Source organism: Haliotis rubra, unplaced genomic scaffold, assembly GCF_003918875.1.
Source record: "Haliotis rubra isolate DU_JTF1 unplaced genomic scaffold, ASM391887v1 Scf2165, whole genome shotgun sequence".
In the NCBI taxonomy this organism is placed as follows: domain Eukaryota; kingdom Metazoa; phylum Mollusca; class Gastropoda; order Lepetellida; family Haliotidae; genus Haliotis; species Haliotis rubra.
Window position 1 is genome coordinate 38,161 of NW_025766187.1, and position 21,724 is coordinate 59,884.

Below are 21,724 nucleotides of genomic sequence, written 5' to 3' on the forward strand. Positions count from 1 at the left end.
GGTAAGCAAATTTCGACTGTTGATGACTTTTTATATACTAACATATGTTACGCTTCAGAAAATAGAAATAAAGTGGCGACATACTTCAAAAAATGCCCACGTAACTAGTGCATAGATCGTTTATACATATACTAGACAAACACAGTGCCAAAATGAGTAGGATCCTCTTATCTAATCTTTTCTAGCATCACCACTGCCAAACACCGTCTCCTCATCGACTGCCTGATGCTTGTGAACACGTGGTTGGGGATTCTGCGCCATTGCTCTTGCAAGGCAGCGCCAAGTTCCTGCATATTCTGAGGTTGGTTCCTAAGACCACGAAACCTTCTCCCAAGTGCATCCCAGTCGATGGCCAGTCCATGACGTTGATTCCAGCGTTTTGAAGAAAATTTCGTGTCAACATCGCGGTATGCGGCCGATCATTATCATTCTGGAACTGTAGACCTGGGCCATGAGCCGCCATGGAAGGAACGAGTTCAGGGGTGAGCACCTGGTCGCGGTAAGCAGAAGCTGTGAGGTTTCCACGGATGACCAGAAGTCAGGAACGGTTGTTCCCACAGAAAGCACCCCACACCATGCAACTTCCGCCCCCGAATCTGTCGACTTCCTGTACACAACATTGGGCATACCGTTCACGACGTCGTCTCCAGACTCTATGTCTGCCGTCTGCGAATCTGAGGGTAAACCTGGATTCATCGCTAAAGACGACTCGATTCCAGTCTCTCTGGGTCCATCGGAGGTGACGTTGGGCCCACAGCAGACGTTGACGTTGATGAAACGGCGTCAATATTGGCCCACGATATGGACGTCGAGAATGGAGATTGGCACCCCGCAACCGATTTCGAATGGTCTGTGAGGACAGTCTACCTCTAAACATCTCAGCCCTGGTTCGTGTAGCCGGCAGAAATCTGTCACGTAGGTGACGTAGGACGATTTGACGGTCTTCTGCTCGTGATGTCACACGTGGACGACCCGACCTTGGGCGATCAGAAGTGGTGCCAGTTTGTTGTAGACGACCTCGCAAGTCATACACAGTACGACGGCTGCATCCCATTGCTCTTGCAACGTCAATAACTGATCTTCCCGCTTGCAACATGCCAACGGCACGTTCACGTTGCACATTTGACAATCGTGGCATTTCAAGTACCGTTAGAACTGTGGTTTAAAAGTGTTTTTTCAATTCTTGAGGCCAATGCAAACATGTGCATATGAAGAAAACTTCGATGCAAAGATCACGTGATCGACTGCACGTGCAAAACCTGATTTGGCACTAACGTCATTTGAACGACGAATGGATTGGTTTGAGTGGGTTTTGCGAACGTTTTTCTAGAGTCGAAAGATAGGGATCCCATTTCGGATGCATAGATGTATCATCAGAGAAAAAGGATTCATTATTTTTCAAATTACATTTTGTGAAATTTCTTTTTTGACTCAGTATATTTCATAGCAAAGTCCCCATGGTCCCTAGTATGGTGATCTACATTCAGTTGTTGGTAGTCTATAGCCTGTTTTTACATTGTCTTGTCATTTCTAGCTAAAATGTTTTAGATTTAATTACTAGTTTTAAATGGATATCTGTGATACACCAGTAGTTTCACTGTTCTTTGTCAACAGGCTTTTATGATCTAATTGTATTGATCTATCATATAATTATTAATTGTTCTCGTCACGACATGCCGCCATATAGCTAGAATATTGATGAGTGCGGCGTAAAACTAAACTCACTCACTCTTTTTCTCTGAGATAACAGTAAATTTTCACCATGTAACCATATGACCATATGATACGTGCATCATAATTATGTCTGATATACACATTCTTTGCTTCTCTACATACTTAAAACGTTTACGTGTTTGACCTAATCCTAATTGCCCTTTACTTACCCAATGCTCTTTTTTGCAGTCCTCCTGTTGTGCCTGCTGCAATAAAATACAGAGATAGTGAATATGTAACTCACATGTCATGTCATCAGTGACATATGCCGCTAAAAAGATTCTGCTAACGTGTTCTTTAGACAGTAATCTTTTGTATGTAAGCCCACTTCGATCACAGAATATTAATATTTACAATCGGTTGTAATCGTACAATATTTGCAGATTTTAAATAAATGGCTACCATTACCTACAATAGCTAGCAGCTGAAGGGATGGCGTAAATCGAGATAGGGAACTGTGCAGGAAGCAGATCTATTGTAAGTTCCCACGGTCCCTAGTATGGTGACCTAACTTCCCTTGCTAGCGATCTCTTGCCACATTTCATCTCGTATCGTTAACTGTTGGTATACGATTTTAATTTTCTTAGATCTAGTTGAGAAATAACAGAGTATGGACCAGACAATCCAGTGATCAAAGGCATGAACATCGATCTGCGCAACTCGGAACCGATGACATGTGTCAGCCAAGCCAGCGAACTTGATAACCCGATCCCGTTAGTCGCCTCTTACGACAAGCATGGGTTACTGAAGGCTCATTCTATCCCGGACCTTCACCGGTAGAAAAGAAATTGTCTCAGGGCAGAAACTGCATACACATACTCACATACAAACATCCATGCACGCACTTACACTCATGAACTAGTTATATATTAGAAACCAAACCGTCCGCCTGTAGAGTAAAAAATGCCAAAGAAGGCAAGGTTTATTAAAACTTCTTCAGAAGATATGCTAACTTACCTTCGAAGCACATCCAGTTTGTTCCCGAGCAGTCATTTTCACGTTGGCATTTAACCGCACAGTCAAAAACGTTTCGACACAATTCGTAGGTATTTACTGTGCTTTCTGCCCCCTTTATATCTTCTTCTGTATCAACCTTGATACGCTGAAAATAGATATATAGATTCCTAGATTCTGGGATGTGCAATATGCTGACTTGAACATGTATCTCACATTGATCGGAGCAAATAATTATAATGGATTACTTATTTGGTGAACATGTGGGAATACAGAATCGTACGCCTGCCCACAGTCTTAAACACATTCCACATTATGTCATACTATGGCAGATTAATATTAGGGATCACTTGCTCAAAAGCAGTGTTAGAAAATACACCGAAACGTCGCTGCTAATTGTAATAAAGATGTTGATCATTGATATGTCTTATCCACATAGACCACACAGACAGTTTAGAATTGGTCTTCAGCAAGCCATGCTTGTCGTAAATGTCGTCGTATCCCAGTAGCGTAGATCGATGCTCATGCGGTTGATCACAGGATTGTCTGGTCCAGACTCGATTATTTACAGAATAACGCCATATAGCTGTAATATTGCGACGATAAACATCCAACCAATCACCCTTACATCCAACCAACCTTCCACCGAATCTTAAAAGATTTAATGGTCATATAATAACACTATTGGTTTAAAAAAAATTACATTGTAACCTAAAAATGTATAATATATGAGCCAAGTATCGTTTATCCTCAGTATTAGTCCTATAGTGTTTTGTTACATTTTTGACCGTCCGTCAGACAGTTTAAAATTTTAATGATCGCACATGAATATATGAAACCTGTTATGAATTTTGCTATCTCATCTAAAACATCAGTGTTTATATAACAACATGATAGAGACAGTTTACGAGAACAGAGTATGCACAGTCTAAACGCATTTCCGTGACATAACTGAAGCACTGAGATATATGCATAAAACTATGGTCAAGTTCAGTTTGCGTTCCAAGGGTCAAGGGTCGGCCCAAAGCCAGCAGAGTATAGCCATTCGTCGCACGAGTACATTAGTTCACAAACAACACATGCGCATATCAATGGAAACGGTCGAAAAAGGCAACTATATCAACTGTAAGGTTTTTCTACATAAATTGATATGTCGCAAAAACGAGAGAATGCAACATAAAAATATGACATTGTCTCGTTATCGCCCTTTGGTAAAAGAAAAGAGAACAACATTTCACGACAATGCAACAAATGGTCAAAGAGCAGAGGTGTGTCTTCGTCGCACATTGGTTAATGTGACATTGTTGTTTTGCTGTTTTGAAATGAGACAATGCTACAGCCCTTCTTATACAATGTATTCTATCATTCGTGACAAACTCATGAATAGCTCGAGCCCCTCTGGAAGGATTTCATATTGATGTATTGTGGAAGATCCTTAGTTGATTACCTCAATGTGAAAATGAAATTGACAAGGCCCCTGGAAAAGTCAAGCCAAGGTGACCAATGTAACACTGCATTCGAATGAAATGTTTTAAAATATATTAGCGTATTAACTTCAGAATTACTTATAACACGAAGGATAACTCAATTTCTGTTTTGAACAAAGAAGAAAAAGAAGATTTATTTGTTGAAAACGTACTCTAACAAAAATATTCTCAGCTGTTCATCTTCTATACTCAGCAGCAAAAACCACATCAGTACGAATTCAAAATTAGATAGGCACTGTAATCAAATCATTACAGAAATGGACATAATAGGCGGATGAAAAACAGTTTTTGTGTACAATATCTTGACACTTCAATGAATAACTCAGCACAATTTCAAGACATTACGTGTACGTTTGCAGTCCATTCAGACCCTTGACTTCAGTATCTAGTGTGACCACCACGAGCGGCAATAACTGCAGCACAGCGTCTATACATGGAGTGCACCAATCTATTGATGAAGGCCGTTGGCACCTTGAACCACACTCTGAGAAAGGCCTGGCGCAATAAATCGGATGTGTTCGGCCTTGCTATGACATTATTCAGTCTCTTCTGAATTTCATCCCAAAGACGTTCAATTGGGTTTAAATCAGGATTAAGGGCTGGCCACATAATGTTGACACCGTTCTGCTGTAGGAAGTCCCGTGTAGCTCTGGCAGTATGGGCCCGGGCGTTATCATGCTGGAAAATGTTGTTCCCGTGACGTTCGAAATGTGGTATGACGTTGGGTCTGAGAGCTTGGTCAATGTAGCGCACCGCTGTGATGCCGCCTCCTCTCCCTGGACCAAGGTTCTGGAACACCACAGGTTCCACTCTCTGGTTCAGGCCTATTCCTTTCCATACCACGATGCTTGCACCTCCCCACGAGTCTCTTTCCATAACACATTGGTCTGAGTAACGCTGGCCACGTCCGCGCCATATTCTTGTTCTGCCATGTGCAGTTGATACGCAGTACTGACTCTCATCTGTGAACAGAACAGTTTTATATTGCCTGTATCGCCAGTTTTGGTGCTGTAGGGCAACTGTAGACGTTCACGCCGATGACGAGGGGTGAGGAAAGGGTCCACGGTAAGGTCTACGGCAATGGAGGTTCCCACTGTTCAGACGTCGGCGTACTGTATCAGTACTGATTGGTCTTCCGTGTGTTCCCACTATCTGGCGTGCTGTTTCGGATGCCTGCATAAAAGGGATTCTGTACATGCTGTCGCACAACATGGCGGTCTTGTGGTCACCCTTGGTCTGCCAGTACGGGGGCGATCATTTGTGGTGTTGGTGGCCCGGAAACGTTGCTGCAGCCTGTAGATGGTCCGAACGTTGACCTGGAAGTGATTGGCAACGGCTTGTGCAGTATGGCCAGCTTCATGTCTTCCTAGCGCCTGGTTCCTCTGAGCTGTCGTGAGTCGCGGCATGCTGCTGACGTTGTAATGTGAATGTTTCGGCCAGGTTTGGGGGTGCATTTAATAGGGCTGGTCCTTGAGAACAGCACGTGCAGCAGTTTGAGAAGGAATGTCTTTGCTCAGGTAAACATGGAGATGTTGTCAAAACTATAAAATCAAAACATTAGATGAGTTTACAGTTATCCGTTTCTGCGAAGGAATGCAACTGTTTTGTGTAAATTACCGTCTTTGAGTGATATTTAAGAATCGCATATGTGTTTTATTTATTTGCTTAAAAAGGCAATTATAATATGGTTTGTACCTGGCGAATGTAACCTTGAGGCACCATGGGTCAGTAATTACGACCATGCAATGCATGAGAAAATAACCTGGTCGTTTGTCTGTTACATCTCACCCGATTGCCTGTAATGTGTTATCAATAAGTCCAAGTCTAATACAGCTCCAGGGCCTGATGGTACTGGAAACTGGTCCCCTGTGTCCAAACACCATTACTTCACTGTTTCAACTATCACGTGGACACAGGTGATGTTCCTCCATGGCTCTGCAAGGGTCGCACAATATTCCTCCCCCAAAAAGGAGATTTGACTGATGCCCAAAACTTCCGCCCTATCACGTTTGAATACACAATACGAAATCTTCACAGGGTATTTGACAAACCTCGTGTCATCTTACTGCTCTTCTAATGACATCATTTATAGAGAGCATAAGGGCGTGAGAAAGGGATGATTGGTTTGCAAGGATCAATTTCTTGTACAAAAAATGATTTTGGAAGAGGCTAAAACATATCACCTCAACCTCTCCATGTGCTGGATTGACTACAAGAAAGCATATGACTCTGTCCCTCATGAATGGATTCTGAAATCTCTTCACTGTATTGACCTCCCTGTGCGACTACTTGATTTACTCAAGTCTTTAATGAGTTGCTGGTTGACTCAATTTGAGATGTTCTTGCAAGGGCAGGTGCAGACTTCGGAATCTATTCCAATCAGAAGGGGAATATTCCAGGGGGACTCCTTCAGTTATTTGCCTTTTTGTTTGTCTTTAAATCCTTTGAGCTTTCTGCTCAATAAAGAGGAGGGTTACCATCCCGCACGTCGTCAGCACAGATCTCCAACACCACTTACTCACATGGATGATATTGAGCTCCTTACCAAAGAAGAAACCAATTTAAAAGAACAGGTTCTCCTTGTCGAGTCCTTTTCTAATGATATTGGCATTACATCTGGACTCGACAAGTATAATATTCTTCATTTGAAACGTGGCAAGGTAATAAATGATGGATCGGTCAAGTTAAAAGGGGGAGGAGTTACTGAGCATGTTGTGCAAGATCAGGCCCACGCTTATCTTGAAATGCAAGTTCGAGACAAGCTCCAGAATGTCCAGATTCAAGACAAACTTCGGGTCAAGTATAAAACTCGCTTAAAGAAAATCTGGAGCTCAGAGCTATGAATGCCCGAAACATGGCCAAAGCCACCAATACCTTTGCTATGCAAGTCCTTTCCTATTCCTTTGGAATAGTTGATTAGACAAAACAAGATATCCAGAGTCTTGACCTCCTGACCAGAAGGATCATGTCTGATAACAGAGCCCACCACCCTTGTTCCTCTCTTAATCGTTTATATATGCCAATCAATGTTGGAGGTCGAGGTTTGATTAATGTGGAGGCTCTTCATGATAGAATTTTATTGTGTACGTTTGCACATGTTTATTTATCGGATGATCCTCTGGTGATGCATGACAAGACTCACGGTGAAAGCAAGCAATTCCACAGCTATTTTAAGCGTGCCAAGGTCGTTGGACAGAATCTGAAATTAGTTGAGGCTGATTTTGTTGATGCCGATGTACTGCTGGACAGTACAGCGATGGGAGTAAACCAGGTGAAGTTATTCACCAAGTCTGCCCAGAGTTGGTCATTTGTCGAAAAAACTCTCTGAGACAACATTGCATTGTGTGTACAGAATAACAATCAAACTGACTCCTTCGCCTGGATGACGTCGGTTGGTCTTGAAACTGAGGGCTTTCTTTTTGCTGCTCAGGATCACTCTCTTCCCACTCGCAATCGCCAAAATGTGATTCTTAAACAAAATATCAAATATGAAATGTCGACTTTGCAATGAATTTACAGAGACTGTCCAGCACCTTGTCGGTGGATGTCCTTCGTTGGCACAAACGACATGATGACATGGCTCGCTGCTTCTACTATCGTCTACCGTGGCTTTGACTCCGAGGTCTATCCATGGTACGACCCTGAACATGTCCAGGGCGTCATGGAAAATGATGCTTTCAAACTTCTTTGGCATAGGCCCATATACAGCCTCAGAAGAAGTCCAGCCATCAAAAATGATCTTGTCCTTTTTGATAAAGCCAATGAATATATTTATATCATTGAATTTTCTGTCCCTTTTGACAGCAACGTGATTGGCAAGATTCAGGAAAAGCATGCTAAGTATGCGGACCTCGCCTTTGAAATGTCTCGCTTGCATCCCAAGTACACTGTCGTCAGGCTCCCCATTGTTCTCGGTGCCCATGGTTTGGTACCTCCTGATCTCTTGGTGCAGATCAGGAGAGTGCCCGGGTTCTCCACCGGGAGCACAGCCCTTCTGACACTCTGGGTAATGCAGAAGGCAGCAGTGTTGGGGAGCCTTCATATTCTCCGGAAAGTTCCTGGTGGGTTCGACTAGGCAGCGTTAACTGGGAGAAGTCCATTCGCTGTCTGGGCTGCGTGTCGAAGGGGCAAGGACCCTGAGCTGATGATTAGCCTTACCAGCCTGACTGTGCCAGGATCACCCGAACCCTCTCTGCTGCATTTTTGTTTCAATCTTTAAAACATAAAAATGATAATAATACCAAAACAGGGACATAATTGTCAGTACAAGATCAAAGAAAAGTATCCAATTTGACCATTTAAAGCTGTATATTTTATTAAACAATTACTTATTCTTCTATTTTAGAAAAAACAACAAGAGCTACAGTTATAGATCTATCTACCGATCAAGATGATGCATTTATGCGTGTATGTGTGTGCGTGCGTAACTGCGTGCGTGTGTATAAATACGCAAATAAATTTAAAAGTATATTAAGGGGAATAGACGGACAGCAAGACCTCGCCAGAGAGGTCAAAGATGACTTCGTTTTATGAAATATTTTTCTTAGCATAAATATACAGCTTAAACATTGTCACTATTGTTTGCATAATACTCACCCAATGATAAGTAGTTTGTGCTGCCAGTGGCTTTCCACAATGTACGTTCCTGCATCTGTTGTATCTTGTCTTGTTAAATGTTAAATGATAATTCTTAGTTCCAGCAAAGATATGCAATATATAATCGTATATGCTTATATCTGATCTGGTGAACAGAATCGGCATTACTGGTCCCCAAAACACATTTGAACACATTTCTTTTTTGTTAAAGATGTTTTCCTTTATTTTCTCTGGGACAGCATTCTTGTTATTTAATCAAGTATCTGTTTAAAACTGAAGATATCCTAAAAATGAAATGTTTTCTTACCAGTCAGCAATCGTTGTTTCCCTTTTTCGAAAAACATTTTTAAAAACTTCTAGCAATTCAAAATATTAACAACTGCAAAGGAAAAACCTGCTGATGTGTATCTTAGCCATCCTTTCTTTAAAAATCATTTCATTTTCATTTTTCTTTTCGGCACAATTTCACAATATTGCAAAAAGGGTAGTATATGTCAGTTGCTTGTTAGTTAAATTCCTACACCAGTCTTCACTGAACAATTTATTGTTTGCACAAATTACCCAGTCAGAGATTGCATTTTACAAATTATTGAATTTATAAGATATAGTTAAGTAGACATAACCAAACTTAAAAACAGTTCTTTCAATATACGATTAGACAAAAATGGCAAATATATTTTCTTTTGTTTAGTAATTCAGTTTATTATCCAAACAACATACAGTGTACATAAAAACATTTCGATTAAATGTTTAATGATATATATTTTGTTTTAGAATACAATGTACAAATAAAATACATAAACGACTATTCTATCCATCCCATTTTGGACAATAACATCGGTATAGAATAGGTATTACCATTAAAAAACCACTAATACGTAATTGAGGTCACACAGTTGGAACTATTTCTAATCATTATACATTAATGCAATGTCTACAAGATTGAACCTGTAGCTAAAGTGGTTTCATAGATATCTCACTAACAGACGCCAGAAAGTCAGTGTCAACGGTTGCCTCTCCAGTGAACAAACGTTACACGCTGGAGTCCTTCAGGGATCAGTTCTTGTACCATTATTATTTTTGATTTACATTAATGACATATGTTATGAATTAAAAAAACTTGACACGCTTATTCGCAGAAGATACAAGCATTGACATAGCATCTCCAGATATGAAGGACATCGAAAACTCATTGAATGAAGACTTATGAGTGGGCTCAAACATGGTTAGTACAATTCAATCCTAACAAAACCAAGTATATACTATTCTCACATAAAACCTCAGATAAAGTACCAGATCTTATTTTCAAAAACGCAAGTATCGATAGTGTGGACCGCCACAAGCATCTTGGTATTACATTATCACAAAAACACGAAATAGAATGATCATTTCAACAATATTCTTACTAGTACTTCGAAAATAGTTTCATCAATGAGAATGCTTAAATATCGTCACATGCAACGTAAAACACAACTTTGCAGATTCTGATACCTTTCGGTATGGACTTACCGAAACAAATCATCAAAATTGCAAATTCAGCTTATAAAGTTGAAAAATAACGCAATGGAAAAAAACGCGCGAAATCGTAGTTCAAACGATTCACGAATTTTCCCCCAGCGTTTGGGGGGAATTCAAGTGGTTCCAACAGCTGGGCTGCGCTCATAGTACGTGCGCAGTGAAATAGGTTCGCGCAACTTGGAAGCGGGTTGTCCGGTGAATACTCGGTGAAGGCTTTGGTGTGAACTATTTTTCTAATGTTTTGTTGATATCTCACAGGCGCGAGGTTTTTATATGTTATGACAGTAAATTAACTGTTTATATACTTTCATTTGTCTATTTCACCACACGTTCTTCTTACCGAGTCTCTTTATCAGTTCGATACTTAAAAGCAATGTCATTATTTAGCGTTGACAGAATTTCTAACTGTGATATAGATATGTCGTTGTCACAGACAAAACTCAATGTCTTGTTTTATTGACACCTGTGTGTCTGCCTGCCTGTCTGCTAATGACAATATTCAATACACAACTGCGATCACTGACCACATGCAATTTGAACTTAACACCAATCAGGCTATACACCATAAACAAAATGCATTGATTTATGGCCCGAGTTCGGTCTCTGTCACATTATGTAATTACACAGACAGGCAGGTGTGATACTTGAACACATGAAATGTTATGATGTCTGTTGATTGCAAAATGTTATACACAAAAAATGAGCATGTATTTACAAAACCCAACATCTCTATATATACACACACAATGAGCCGTGAGGGACTCTGCAAAAGAAAAACCGTTACACTTGAGTGCACCCTTCCGCTCTGACTGGGTTTGGTATTCCGGCTGCTTCGTTTCTTGGGAAGTAAACCCAAGTACACAATATTGCACTTTTGATTTGCCATTGTACGCTTATAATTTTGTTTATATGGTTTTTCATAACAAGCAATGTATATTATATGTCATGAATAAGTGATAATTGTGTTTTAATTATGTTTGATTTTTTGGTTGCATATGACCTTTAAGTAGATCGAATCTGTCAAAAATATATCTGGTGTTTATCAGACCCCCATTAGAGTATGCTTCCGTTGTCTGGGACAATTGACCTTCCTATAATGCTAATAAATTAGAATTATTACAACTGGAGGCAGCTAGAATAGTAACAGGCTTAACCAAACTTGTACAAACTTGTACATATGTATAAAATAATTATTAAGCCCATCGTATGTTATTGATCTTATACCACCATCTGTGTTAGAAAACACTAAATATAATCTGAGGAATTGTCACAATTTTGTCATACCTTTTGCACGGACATCCACGTTTAAAAGATCCTATGTTATAGATATATTATGCAAATGGAATAATCTATCGTCAAAAGTAAGAAACGGTCCGTCAGTATCTTCTCTTAAAACTTCCGTATCGGAGCAATCCGCGTTGCCACCGACATATTACAATTGCGATAAGAGATACACAAACGTATTGCACACTAGACTGAGACATAGTTGCAGCACATTAAATTTCGACCTGTTTCGGGTTAACTTATCTGATATTATTGCCTGTGAATGTGGCGCGCCATGCGAAAATTCATTTCACTTCTTTTTCGAATGTACTTTAATGTCATTAGAAAATCAAATCAAATCACTCAGCAAAGGATGCTTCTATCGTATCTTCAATATTAGCAAGATCCGTACCCTCTTAGACTTCAACACCGCCCAGCTTCTAACGACCAGCCTTGTTCTCTCTAAACTTGATTACTGCAACTCCCTCTATTACAACATTCCTCAACAGCTCCTTTCACAACTCCAACGGATTCAGAATTCAGCCGCCCGTGTTGTTGCCCGTGCACCACGCTACCAAACTGTGACACCTATCCTCCAAACTCTTCACTGGCTTCCCGTATCAAGCAGAATTCAATACAAACTTCTTCTTACACACAGCTGCATCTATGAAAACATGTTTCTCAATATCTTAAAAGCCTCATTCATCTCCATGTTCCAAGCCGATTGCTCCGCTCGTCAAACTCCCTACTGCTAACACAGCCTCACGTCAAAACAGCCATGGGATCAAGAGCGTTCTCTGCTGCAGCCCCCTATCTCTGGAACATTCTACCACTCACCCTAAAAGAAATAGAATCTGCTGATGCTTTCAAAACTGCCCTCAAAACTCATCTGTTCAAACTCTCTTTTCCATAGACATTGTCTACAATCTTTTCTCTTCATAGCGCCATTGAGCAATATCTTTTGGAAATAGGCACTCTATAAATCAATTATTATTATTATTATTATGACTTTAGGAAGCCGCAATTCTCAGAATTTGATAGATTTGGAGGCCAAAAAACACTGCACACTATCTTATTTGGTAACCTAAACGATTTCATGAATAGACATATATTCCTCTCTGTACACAAGTATATAGGAACTACAAACAGATTCACCAGCTAATACAATATTATTGTTCTATTTCTATTTTAAATGATATACTGTATAATATTTGCAAATGTATGACATGCACTTTTTTCACTCTTTCACATTCCAGCACACTGTATATATCATGTAAAATACTATATATATATATATATATATACCAACACTGCATATGTTTTTCCGAATGTCACGCTTCCACTGTAAATTGTACATTGTATTATGTAATAATATGTTTAATTGTATTAAGGGAGAAGGCGATCATAAGTGGTGCACTTGTGCACAATCCCGTTGTCTTTTGGACAATAAAAATACTCAGTCAAAAAAGAAACTTCACAAAATGTAATTTGAAAAATAAAGAATAATATTTCTCTGATGATACATCTATGTATCCGAAATGGGATCCCTATCTTTCGACTCTAGAAAAACGTTCGCAAAACCCACTCAAACCCATCCATTCGTCGTTCAAATGACGTTAGTGCCAAATCAGGTTTTGCACGTGCAGTCGATCACGTGATCTTCGCATCGAAGTTTTCTTCATATGCACGTGTTTGCATTGGCCTCAAGAATTGAAAAAACACTTTTAAACCACAGTTCTAACGGTACTTGAAATGCCACGATTGTCAAATGTGCAACGTGAACGTGCCGTTGGCATGTTGCAAGCGGGAAGATCAGTTATTGACGTTGCAAGAGCAATGGGATGCAGCCGTCGTACTGTGTATGACTTGCGAGGTCGTCTACAACAAACTGGCACCACTTCTGATCGCCCAAGGTCGGGTCGTCCACGTGTGACATCACGAGCAGAAGACCGTCAAATCGTCCTACGTCACCCACGTGACAGATTTCTGCCGGCTACACGAACCAGGGCTGAGATGTTTAGAGGTAGACTGTCCTCACAGACCATTCGAAATCGGTTGCGGGGTGCCAATCTCCATTTTCGACGTCCATATCGTGGGCCAATATTGACGCCGTTTCATCAACGTCAACGTCTGCTGTGGGCCCAACGTCACCTCCAATGGACCCAGAGAGACTGGAATCGAGTCGTCTTTAGCGATGAATCCAGGTTTACCCTCAGATTCGCAGACGGCAGGCATAGAGTCTGGAGACGACGTCGTGAACGGTATGCCCAATGTTGTGTACAGGAAGTCGACAGATTCGGGGGCGGAAGTTGCATGGTGTGGGGTGCTTTCTGTGGAAACAAACGTTCCCGACTTCTGGTCATCCGTGGAAACCTCACAGCTGCTGCTTACCGCGACCAGGTGCTCACCCCTGAACTCGTTCCTTTCATGGCGGCTCATGGCCCAGGTCTCGGCCGCATACCGCGATGTTGACACGAAATTTCCTTCAAAACGCTGGAATCAACGTCATGGACTGGCCATCGAGGTCCCCTGACCTTAATCCAATAGAATACGTTTGGGATGCACTTGGGAGAAGGTTTCGTGGTCTTAGGAACCAACCTCAGAATTTGCAGGAACTTGGCGCTGCCTTGCAAGAGCAATGGCGCAGAATCCCCAACCACGTGTACACAAGCATCAGGCAGTCGATGAGGAGACGGTGTTTGGCAGTGGTGAATGCGCGGGGCGGCCATACACGATATTGAAATGAGAAATTTCGCATTTTTATTCTTGTGACTTGACATTCTGTATACCCATGTTTTGGAATGGCGGTGTAGCCTAATGGAACTGATTATGGCACTGCCAGTGTATCGAGTACATCACACAGATCCCAGCAATGAAATAATAACAATTTAATCATCTTACCATCTCTTGTTCTTTTATAGTGCCCTGAAGAAAGAATGTGAAGTTTCTTTTTTGACTCAGTATATTTGTCATGCGAGTGAGTTATCCATATGAGGTGAGGTGAGGTGAAATTGGGTTTACCGTCGTACTTGAGAATATTTCGCTCATATGACGACGTACATGCGTGTGTATGTGTATGTGTATGTGCGGCTGCTTGTACTAGCCCAGACTGAAGGTGTGTTTTTTGTATAGTGCTAGCCCACTGAGATACCAAGCCGCAGTGAAGCGTGAATACCCCACTCAGATACATTATACTGACTCCGAGCCGACCAGTCCTTGTTGTACCCATTAATGTCGAGCGCCAGGCAGGGACCAACAAGTACCATATTTTAACGTCTTTTGGTATGACGCGGTCGGGGATCGAACCCGCGACCTTCCGCTCTCCGGGCGGACGCTCTAACCACTACACCACGGAGGCGGTCAGTTATCCATATGGTATCCATAGCACCCAGTGGATATAATAATCCATGCATTAAAACTCATTTTTACGTATTTTTGTGGCATGAGCATCCGATCATCATAAAATATAATTCAGAAACAAGGAGTAAAATGTATGTTTTACTCAACATACCTGGCCGATGACGGTGTCTGTCGTCTTCTACGGCTGCTAGGTTATGGCCGGTGAAAGTATCATCTAAGGCGTCAAGCGCATCTAGGATAGAACCTACCCACAAGCTTCCCAGGACCTTCGAGTCAAACATGAACAACCAAAGCTGCAACCCTTGCAAGAGAAAAAAAATACGAGAACTGAATAAAATTGGTCAAAAAGATTTAGAGGATTGTCGATAATCCAAGGAAAAGAAGAAAAACCAAGACACCAAATAGGGTGTAAAAACGTTCAAAGGTACCATGACGCTTGGCCAGTTTTCGAAATGTTGACCTCGTGGCCAAGCTGTCATTCAATAACATTCAACGAAACGTTCTGTGGTTAAAGGGAGATAACTCCAAGTTATTTTTACCGTCAGCTGCACAATAACTCAATTCATATGCACACATGCGAAGTGAGTGAGTGAGTTTAGGTTTACGCCGCACTCAGCAATATTCCAGCTATATGGAGGCGGTCTGTAAATAATCCAGTCTGGACCAGACAATCCAGTGATCAACAGCATGAGCATCAATCTGCGCAATTGGGAACCGATGACGTGTTGCATGTCTCAACCAGGTTTGGGGTGCATTTGGCCTGGCGCTAGGGCTGGTCCTTGTGAACAGCACGTGCAGCATGAGTTGCATGAAAAACATGGAGAACACCTTTTCATCTCCGAGATCAGGTTGCGTTTTTGAGACCATTTCCTGGGTTCCATTCTGAGTTTGAGAAGGAATGTCTTTGCTCAAGTAAAGTTGGAGATGTTGTAAAAAAATATACAATCAAAACATTAACTGAGTTTACAGTTATCCGTTTCTGCGAAGGAACATTCCAAACTGACGTTTCTTTTGCGGCTTAGTATATAAGAGACCTAAATAACATCACAGACTCCTAGTTTGATTATTAACACGAAACACTGTGGACAAATACGTGGTATCGTTCAGCACAATAATGAAGCACAGACGACAAGATTAATGTCAATCAGTTCAATGTCAACTTCAACCCGCACATACTATAATCAGAAAACAATAAACGGGTACACAGCAAAGATCAGGTTGTTCTACTGATCGTTGGTGCCAGATGCAAAGTTGAATAAATAGTTGTAAAAGCTGGAATTTGAGAGAAAGCCTGTAGATGCCACGGTGTTCAATTCACAAGCCTTATTCCCAAAAGAAAAAAAAACACCTGATGGTGCAGCATGACCCGAGATGGTAGAAACCAGATATGGCTCAATTCAAAACCAGCACCATTCATTGCTTGAAAGCTTGAGACTCGGAGACAGTGGGCAATATAACTTTTCAACAACCTGTATTACGCAAGATTATTCGTGAATCTCAAATATTGATGGGGTTCCTATGGAATACTGTAAGGGACATTCTCGCGATCTCGACCTCGCGAGAATGCGAGATCGCGAAATTGTCTCTTACAGTTTTCAATAGGTTACCGATTTCGTGTAGCAACTGCTTAGGGCAAGCGAGCTTAGGGGCAAGCATTTGACACCATGTTTTCATCCGGTAGAACCCTAAAAACCTTTTTAAAGGCCAATGGCAAAGGCAGCTGCAACATCACCCCAAACCCAACAGGTTGTGTCTACAAGTTGGAATGCAACGGTGGTGACACTTACATTGGTGAGACTGGCAGACCTATTGCCACTCGGATTAAAGAGCTCAAAACATCTATGAAGAAACAGACTTAACATCAGCTCTTTCTGAACACTTAGTTAAGAACCCTGACCATACCATCACCTTAGCCGTAAGCATTAGCACTTGGCTTAAACGAAAATTAATGGAAGCAATCCACATCAAACGGTCTAAACCCGAGCTGAATAGGAACCAGGGTGTCTTCCTTCCCAATGGATGGTGTATTAAGTAATTTCCTTCCAACAACGGTGTTAACCTAAACATGTTGTACATCCCAATCACCAAATTTCTATCACTTTATACCTGTTTCTGGCTTCCATCTATGGTCACTCTATGTAAACGTGCTGTACAAACATTATGTATACCCTATTTAACTTAACGTCTTACTAATCTATTGTAAAAAACAACTCTGTGGCTTCCTGTTCATACTATATATACCTCTGTAACTATTGACTGTCATTCACCTGATGAAGGGGCAAGTATTAGCCCAGAAACGTCGTGTGTAAATAATAAAGTAGTTTCACATCCATATCAAGTGTCTTGTATTAATATTTATATACTTTCGCATGACGATATGTGAAACATGATCTGAAAATGTAGACGAAGGACATACATTTATATACCTTCACGTGACACTATATGATACGTGAAATGTTGATATAGACAGAGGTCATATCGATATATACCTTCACGTGACGATATGTGAAACATGAACTGAATATAGACAGAGGTCATATCGATATATACCTTCACGTGACGATATGTGAAACATGATCTGAACATATATTTAAATACCTTCACACGACATTGTATGATTCATGATCTGTAGATGTAGACAGAGGTCATATAAATATTTACCTTCATATGACGATTTGCGAAACATGATCTGAAGATATTTATATGCCTTCACCTGACGCTATAAGATACATGAAATGTTGATGTAGACGAAGGACATATAAATATATACCTTCGCATGACAATGACTGACTCCAAGCTTTAAATAGCTACGGTAGCATATACATTCTTGCCAAATTAGAAACAACGTGGATATGTGTTTATCTGTGAGCTACAATCTTATGCTTAAATATTTTAATTGCATTGCAGACAGCTGCTTCTGTAGTTTAAGCTGTTGATACGACTACTTATTTAGTTGATATATAGAGTACTACTTTCAATATTTCACCGAGTCTCAACTCAAATCAACACATATTCTTACAATGCATAGATAACACTGGTGTACAAGTATACAACTGACTTATCTTACTCAATAGTTTATGTATGAAAAGATAATTTCCCAGACATGGTTCAGACATAACTACACCGAATCAACTCCTTAAGATCATATTGGAATAATGTTCAAAAGTAATTTCCATATGCCTATGTATATAGTTTTCGTGGGTGTCTGCATATTGAGTATAACGCAAGCTACTTATATATATTTTTCTTAATGGGATCACACAGGTCCGAATCGGGGGTTATCAATGACACACTGAGAAGTAGTATTATGTACTACAACTTCTTATCTAGTCTCTCTCACAGTCCCCGATGCACATTAATTTCCCTACTGCCTAGCTCTCCCTACAATGATGAAGCCCTAAAAGAAGCAAGTCTAGATTTCCCATCTGACTGGGACTCCTTTTCAATTTTAATGGGTTGATTTGTTACTATCAAAATTATATATATTCAGGGATTAAGCGTTAGTATACTTCTTATGATGATGTTGGGGTAATATTTTGAGTTAATTGTCATGGATAGCGTGCAGAGCCATCCTTTTATCAAAATCCAGTAAATCTCTGTGTGTTATTATGGACTTTCAACATAATACATACATGTCATTGTTGATTTGTACACTATAATCTCTCTTAGACCAATGAAAACGTACGTTGAAACAAGAAGATTAGCAATTGAAAGACCTAATAGTCGTTTATGACAGTGGCAATGTTGCTCGAAATTGTGGTTGTAAAATACACTATAAGAAGTGGTTGTAAAATAACGTATCATATTTAATTGTTGTTATGTCTTCGACAAGGTTGTCATAGTGACTACAAGTCACCACTGCTCTGTTTGTTAGTGCTAGCAAGGAAACATGGCCAGACCTAGATTACCTGTCAACCAGTCAGTTTTTAAGTATATTTTAGGACACCTGGATTTAGTCTTTCACACCTGCAGAACCTGCCATTATATACTTTTTAAACGAAGGAGTATTTTATATACCTAAACTGTTTTCTTATTGATACCCCTTTTATTATGTGTATATGTTAATGTCTTATCTCCTGTTTGTCTTTTTAGGTACGTTTATTCATATTCTGATACAGTTTTAGTATTTAAGTATTTATATGTCTCTCGTAAATCGCTGGGCAATTGGTTATGTATTTTTATAACTTTGTAAATATTTTGTGAACTGTAACATGTACACATGTGAGACGATAATAAAACATTGATTGATTGTTAGTAAGGGTGAGTAGCTGAGTATTGTTTAAGGCCGATTTTAGCAATATTTCGGCAATATCACGGCGGGGGACACCAGAAATGGGCTTCACTCATTGTACCTATGAGGGGAATCGGGGTTTTCCCACTTACCCAGGCACAGATTAGAGAAAGGTTTGTTTAGTAACGACAATGTTTCAATACGGCTTGGAAATTGTATGCACATTGCATATTTGAATATGTTAGAAATATTAATATAAAGCTAAACAATTGAAATATACACGAATTGTATCTCATACCAACACACATGTGATATCTGCGTCACACACACATTCACACGTATCAAAATGCACAGACACACACACACACACACACACACACACACAGGCACGTACGTACGTACGCACCGACAAGAGTATGTTTACATATTTCGAGCTAACCGCCAAATGCATATAATTGCCATCTTTGTCGACAAAAGCTCACACATCGGGAATCTTTTACATTGTTGTTTCTGGTAGTTTCAGTGTCTTCCTTCTTTTACAGGACTAGACGGCAAGCGACTAAAGAGAGCATCAGGTACGTAAAACATGCTGTTAACGGAAAGGAATGCGAAAAGCGTCATACCATTTCAATATGGGATTGAGGTTAACCAGAGAACTGGCTGGACATGTTGTCTGTTGAATAAACAGAAGTACAAACATGTGTCTTTGATTTGGAAGTGTGGATCATGTGTTGTCATTTGGTGAAACTGTTTCCGGCTTTCCACAAAAAGAGTAAAAAGGGTCAAAGGATAGTCTCTATTTTCATTTATTTATATTGCAAACGCCTTTAACAAAATGTAAGTGGAATACAATTACAGTATGAACGTTTGAAATAAAGCATTTGCTTATCGTTAAGGGGCAGTTTCCACACTCATGCACATATTGCATATAATCAGATAATTCACATCCACATGATGTCAAGCAAGACACTTTGTGAAGTTTGATAAAAGCTGTGAAGCATGTACAATTTTCTAGTTTTCTCTCCACAACAAGAGGTGTTCAGTGTACGAGGGTCGATCAAAAAGTACGTAGCCTTACTATATTCTCGATGTCCAGTGTTTTGAAGGAATCGTTAGCAAAGCCATATCCAAAATTTCACATGTGTGGGTAATGTGGTTAACCATATATTTGTCATTACAACACATTGGGGTACAATATGTCTAACAAAATTTCAGAAAATGAAAAACGATTGGTCTTTCGGTATCTCTTGGATAATGGTATGCCCTCAGAAAATGTCATATAAAATATGTTTAGCATAGTATTGGATGACTTCCCGTCATGATCAACAGTCAAAGATTTGGATTGCCTAATTTATATTTCGCCGGGGGCTATTTTTTAAGGACACCCCCATTCTAATCTTTCAAAATCATTGTGTCCGGATATTCAAGCCGGCACTGTTTACAATATATTGTGAGCTGACACTTGTGTGTATTTAGTTTAAACCCTTGGCATGATGTATGCATAAGTGAAAACATTAGAATAAGCTATGCCCTTATGATTACGTCATCTGAAAAGGGGGTGGGTGGTGTCTCCAAAACAGGCTCTTTCAGTCAACATGAAGAGGGGAGTCACTTTAACAAGCGATTGTAATTTCAAATTGCTTTTTTATGAACTTTAATATCTAAGTGTGATTCTAGGGGACTCCTATCAATCTCAAACACACAACATATTTTTTTTGCATATTTTGTTTCCTGAAGGTTTTGATGCATTTATTGTTGATTTTCGGTTTTTGAGGGTACCATGATAAAAGGTAAAAAAACAAATAGGGATCGTGAGACTGGAACATAGCAAAACCAAATTGCTTGAGCTTGACAGATAATATGTAAAAAAATAAAACATAAAAATGACTGCATTTATATCGTTTTCTTGGTGAAAACAAACATAGTTGTGTACAGGACGAATCATTCAAAATACTTTGTGTATGCATAATATAAAGTCATCTTGTGATAGGTCATATAATTCTTTGGATCATGAGACACGTGTTCATCAATACCCGTATTCGGCCAAGAATTAGAGAATTTCATTTCTCAGAAGTTTTCATGTCTGTTTTAGATGCGGGTGAACAGAAATGCAAATGTAAGTATAAAATTATTGTACATTTATCATTTGCCAAACTCGTTAACGTATCGGAGAAGCTTACGACACGTAACAGAAGCATGGCAAAAGGACGAAAGGAAAGAGATGCCGAGTAAATATGAGATTATTGTGGGGATGATATATGATATTGACCGAGGGGATCAATGAAAGTGAAAATCTAACTAAAGACAAGAAGGCGGGATAACCGTAAACATGTCCATAAAAGGAATGTTCCTAGTTGTAGTACATCATAGTATTCGATATATATACCAGGCACATAAAGAAACTGTGCATACAAAAATTTAAAATCTAAACTTATCAAACCTGTGTAGACACATAAGGATTCAAACTCAGAGATTAGTGACATGTTTCCAACATGCATGCACGTGCTGAGTTCCGTGACGTCAGTGGGTTCGTCCTTGAGACGTGCAATACGTTGTTGCACATGCATTCCTGGAAAGAGAAACAGAGCAACTGAATGCCGCA

General features: G+C 40.0%; 2 long non-coding RNA genes across 2 annotated transcripts in view; one reads left to right on the forward strand and one right to left on the reverse strand.

Moving 5' to 3' along the window:
* The window catches only part of LOC124277002, a 37,909-nt gene extending 16,327 nt beyond the window's left edge, over positions 1 to 21,582 (forward strand). The window contains exons 2-3 of the long non-coding RNA XR_006898713.1: positions 19,665 to 19,697; positions 21,215 to 21,582. This is a non-coding gene — a long non-coding RNA (uncharacterized LOC124277002). The remainder of the gene's footprint in view (positions 1 to 19,664; positions 19,698 to 21,214) is intronic.
* On the reverse strand, positions 1,884 to 9,370 carry LOC124277001. The gene is made up of 3 exons (XR_006898712.1): positions 8,751 to 9,370; positions 2,671 to 2,815; positions 1,884 to 1,916 (listed from the first exon to the last, which is right to left on the reverse strand). It is a non-coding gene; the product is annotated as an uncharacterized LOC124277001 (long non-coding RNA).
* Positions 21,583 to 21,724: the final 142 nt, after the last annotated feature.